Here is a 5,730-nt window from a genome sequence, read left to right as displayed (position 1 = left end):
GAGATCATACCTCACTGCAGCCTCAACCTCCTGGGCTCAAGTGATCCTCCCACCTCGGCCTCCTGAGTAGTTGGGACCACAGGCATGTGCCACCACCCCCAGCTCCTTTTTAAATTTTTTGTAGAGATGAGGTCTCACTTTGTTGCTCACACTGGTCCTCCAGCTTCTGGGCTCAAACAGTCCTTTGGCCTCAGCTTCCCAAAGTGTTACAGACATGAGCTACCATTCCCAGCTGATATTTTGTATTGTGGTGAGAAAAGAAAGTAGGGAATATACCCATGAGGAATTATCCCATGAAACTAATTGTCTCAAGGAATTAATCTAAAAACTGCCCTGACTTAAGGTAACGTGTACCTGATTGAAGGTCCCAAGTCACACCTAGTAGTTCAGGAGTTAGGTGAGATCAACCCCAAAAGGACCAAATGATAATATTTCCACTCTTCAATTCAACCAGGGGGGTTTGTATACAGAGAAAAAATGTGGCTAAATTTGTGTATTCCTTCCTAGATTATAAAAACCTACAAAGGGAGGGACCATTTCTTGATCATCTTTGCATTGCCTATACCTAGCATTATAACCAGAAGGTCGAGTTCTGATCACATGCATACAGCTTCGTCTGCGAGCAGCTCTGAGAGTCATCACAGTTCTTCACAGACTACAGAGATGGTGGGCCGTTTAAGTGATATAGACATTAAGTGCCACAGGAACTCACAGTAGGGGAAATCACTTCCAGCTGGGGCGGTCCTGAAAGCCTTAGGAAAGGTAGGACTGAATTAGACCTGGTGAGATTTATACTGCCAAAGGGAAATGGGGAAAATGGTGTGTTCCCTCAACCTTCAGCATCCACAGGATAGCTGGGACTTCAGAGGGTGCCCACGAAGGAGATGGAGCTGGAGAAAGAGAGCTTTGCAAGTCACAGCTATCTGCCAGAATCGTGGAGTCTGTGACATATCTCTAAGGCTGTGCATCTTCAAATAGAAATGAAAATTTGGACATGGGGAAAGATGAAAGGGAGGAAAAGAGGACCAGGTCTCTGGATTAAACCTCTTGAAAGGAATGGTTAGAGAGAAGAAGTCAACTCAGTCAAATTCAGAAAGAGACGAAAGAGGATAAAAGTCCCATCCAGGCCAGAAGCAGTGCTCTGGGTGAAAGATGTTTTCAGTGAGATGGTGTCAGGGAGGAAAAGCTGATAGGGTTTACTTAGAATGTATGGTCTTCTTAGTTCCAAGGCTAAAGTAAAAAAAGACAAAAGAGAGCATGTGAGAGGAAGCAACTAGAGAGAGAGAAAAAAAGTCTGCAGACCTCCAGTAAGGCGCTGCACACGTCGTCGAGTTTGTCTCTGCACTTCTTCCACGTTTCCCTGAGCAACGATTCTCCACCGGGCCATTCAGTGGAATTCCCTTCTTGAGGTGGCACCAATTCCCCAAGCTCTAAAATAAGCTCTTCTGCCACCCTCTGCCATTGCCTCATCAGTACTGTGGGGAAAAATTATTTTATTAAAATCCATTTTCTTTTTGGTTGTCTGTTAAATTCTTGCAGGGCTAAATGTACATGTATTTTAAAGGAGAAGCTGAATGTTGTCCCTTAAGCCTAAGAATTTGTCTGAAACAAGAATGTGATGCCCCTTCAACTCTTTTCTCCTCCTCTTCCGTGTCCCCATCCCAAATCCAATAGGGCTTGAGGTTTTCCCTGAAGAAGGGGAAAAAAGGTTTCTTTGAGAAGTGATCTGGTGGTCGGCAAGCACCATTACTAAGTATGATGACCTGTGTTTGCTTCTTCCCTGCAGTGGCTGTGGCACTCCCCATCTCAGAGGCTTGAGAAAGCACAGGGCCTCTATAGTGTTGATACAGAAAAGCCAAAATCAGGGCTCACTGCCTGGTTGAATGGAGGAGGCATGGACTTAAAAGCAGAACTATTCATAGGCCAAGGTGGGTGACTTGAGGCCTTCCACAGCAGTGTCAGAGAAGAGGGAAGATGCTATTCTTGAGTAACAGGAAGTTACTGTAACACCACTTTTTATTGCTAAAGATGACAAAAATACTACCAATGATACTTATTTGAGTACTTACTATGGGACAGGCCCTGAATAGTTTATGTATATTCATTCATCTAATACAACAACTTTATGAGTAGGCACTATCATTAAGACAGTGTACAAAAAAATGAATTAAATAATACAGATAAAGCAGTCCACTTTGACCACCATATACCAGCCCCCCAAAAGGTTCAGATGTTTCTCTTTTGGCATTCGATGGCTATTTAGATGTTACCCAGGTTTTCTCCATTATAAGCAGCATGGCATTGACCATACTGGTACCTGCCTTCCTGGGAACTTGCAAGTCATTCTGCAGGATAAAGACCAAGAAATACAATTGCTAGGTGGGAGGCAATGTGAATTTACAAGTTTTTTTAGATACTCCAAATTGTCCTCCAAAAAAAGGCTTTTTCAATTCATATCCTCACCAACAGTGCGCAAGGTATATACCTTTTGCTACTCCTCAGGAAAACCTGCTGTTATTAATCTTCTTACATTTTGTGCTAATCTCCTGTGTGAAAAATGTCTTGCAATTATTTTAGTTTGTTTTTCTCTAATTGCTAGTGAGGCTGTGCATCTTTTCACATCTTTTAACACTGGCTCTTTGTCTTTCTTCTGTGAATTACCTTCTCATATCTTCGTTTATTTCTATTGGGGTCTATTTGTCTTTGTCTTGTTGATTTATAGGACTTCTTTACATATTCCACGTTTGTTATTTGTTACATGTGCTGCAGGTATTTCCTCTCAGTATATAATTTTTTTTTTGTTTTTAGTTTATGGAGCCTTCTACCATTTAAAAGCTTGATGTATCCAAATTTATTTTCCTTTCCTTTCTTGCTTCTGCATTTTGTACCTTGATGTATTTTGCTGTACTTTATACTTTCACGGGTTTGCTTTCATGTTTGGGTCTTTAAAACATCTGAAACACATTAAACATACATAAAATATCCTCTTTTCTTATCCCTAGACACAGAATATAACAAAGAAGATGCTATAATTATAGAACTGAATCCCAAAACAAGAGTTAAGTAGAAATGGCCATCATCCCATCTGGATGTGCTGGGAGGTGCTGGCAATTTGCCAGAGAGAGCTTCCTAAGGCATGCATCTCCAGTGCTCCAAACTGCTTAGAGAATCAAACTCTTCCAAAGGGATTTCTCAAGGTAAACCCTACATGGAGTATTTTCCAGAATATTCTGGGATATTAGTAAAGTATTAACAATTATCACATGAGGAAAGGCTTTTGTGGTCATATGGCTGGGAACGACTTGGTTAAACAATATTAACTGGGTTTCTTTGAAGGCAACTCAATTAATGAACATCTATTTTGGTCAGAGCCTGCAAGTTGTCTTCTGGTAGAAGTTTACAGTGTGTTTAAAAACCCAAGGGATCATTTAGTTCAGAGCCAAGTTTCTCAACTTTAACTACCTTTTGGAATAGCCAGGGAGCATTTAAAAAAAAATGCGGAAATTCAAGTCTCTTAGCTTCAGGGACTGTATTTAATAGGTCTATGGTGTGGTTTGGGTATGGGAATTTTAAAAGTTCCCCTGATTATGACAATGGCCAACCCAAGTGAAGAACTACTGACTAGCTTCATGGCTTCATTTAGTAGACAGGGAACACAAGCCAGTTTGGGGAATAGCTGGGGCCAGATATAGATGTTTGGAACCCTAGACCTGGCCTTTCCCTCTATACTGTGCTGCCTTCCTACAACAGTTCGTTAATTTGTAGGTTTCAACCTGGAACACACATTACAGGCTCTGGCTTTGGCATATATCAGATGCTACCTTGCATTGCTTGTTGGTTCTGAATAGCCGCAGTTTTCTGTAAAAGGGGCCTAATACCCCATCTTCCTCATGTCATCATTATTCTTTGAATTGAATGAGCGAATGCATATGAAAGTTCTGAAAAATGTACATTATGCAAATAGAAATTAGAGTGGGCAAATAAGGTCAGGTAACCCAGTGCCAACACAGTGCTCCATTCATAAACAGGTTTGGGAGATGTTTATTGACAGTAATTGCTTGTGGGAATAAGAAGCAGCTGCTCTTACGGAACAACTTCCTCACAAACACACCTGGAATCTCTCGCATCCCAGCAAGCTGTCAGCATCACCTCCCTCAGGGAAGTCTTGATTAAGGTTACCATATTTTCAGCTCCAGGCATTCAGAAAATAAATTCTACGTAATTAAAATGCACATGCATATGCATGAATGTGTATATAATTTTGCATGCTGTGTTGAATAGTCTCCAACTTAATAAAGTAGTACACCCTGCAGTTGTCATACTGCGAATGTCTCTTTCCCTGGGCTATCCCCTAATACGGAGGACAATTGTTCAGGGACCAGGGAGACTTAACTAATGGAAGGAGCTGAAAGAAGCTGCAGGCGAAGGAAGAGGCATCCAGGGACTGGAATGGGAGGCCTCCCTCCTGCTGACAGCAAAGGAGCAATATGGCTTTCCCAAAGCATCGAGCAATGCTTTCCTGCAGGGGCTTTGGAAGCCTTTAGGACTCTGTAGGAATCTGGAAATCCAACCTGCTCTGTGCTTGGGAGACCACCTCCTCCTTAGCCACAAAAGGAATTTAGAGCAGCCTGAAAGCGGCCGCCACAGACTTTCCCTTCAGCGGTAGGGAGGAAACAGCCTCACTGACAACCCAGGCAGTCTGTGTCATTTGTAATTAATTCAGAGTATGTATGTGGTAGGTCCTGTGTGTCCTGGAGACACACAGTGGGTGTTCAGACCCCACCCCTGTACTTGTGGAGAATGCAGTTGTATGGAGGATACTGACAAAAAGTCAATGGAAAAATCAAAGAATGACATTTTGTTGTGTTATGAAGGAAGCAGACGAGGGGCTGGCAAGGGTGGGGTGGGAGGGCATTTGCTTTAGTGATGATGGTCAGAGGGAGACCAGTGTGACTGGAGAGTGAGGAGGAACCTGGCAGAAAAGCAGAGGAGACCCGGGCAGGGAGCAGATTATGCCAGCGTGTGTGGGTATGCTGCATCTATTAGACAGCCACGTCCACTGCGTGGGTGATAGTCAGGGGCAATATTTAAAATAGTCAATACCTGGCAGGGGTGGACCTGGTTTTGCTTAAACATTTTGGGGAGAGGGCCTTCTTTAAAAAAAGAAATTTTAAAATGTCTGCTCAATGACTTTTTGCTTTTAAAACAAAACAAAACTGATATGGCCTTGTAAACACATGGGTAGGGTCTTTGAAAGGTGTTTTGCATATGGAGGCCCTGAAACTTAGGCTTTGACAGATTCACAGTAAATCCACCTTTGAAAATCATTCAGAGCAGATGCCAGCAGTAAGCACTGGTACAGCTGTTCTGAGGCATTCCAGCTAAATGTCAGATGCAGATGCAGAGGTTCTTTCAGGGCTAAGGAGAAAACCTTGAAACAAGTGGGGCAAGGGTGTTAGGGATATTTGCATGGGAGTGGGGGTAATGATGCCCTCTGAATCTAAGCTGCAAAGTTATAGAAGTTATAATATATATTATCGTAATATAATATGTAATAACAATGTATGCAGACAGAGGAAAATAATGGAGTCAATGGGTTAGAGATCTTATAGAAGTCCTAGAATTGTACTAGTGGGGTGCCAGAGAAAGTGAGCTAAAATGACAATGAAAATGAGTCCTTGGAATCTAGAGGTTAGAAGTGGCCCATTTTCTGGTGATGACAAAGGACAG

This window comes from Rhinopithecus bieti, unplaced genomic scaffold, assembly GCF_001698545.2.
Source record: "Rhinopithecus bieti isolate Rb0 unplaced genomic scaffold, ASM169854v2 scaffold_6380, whole genome shotgun sequence".
Taxonomy (NCBI): Eukaryota; Metazoa; Chordata; class Mammalia; order Primates; family Cercopithecidae; genus Rhinopithecus; species Rhinopithecus bieti.
Note: the sequence above shows the minus strand (reverse complement) of the source record.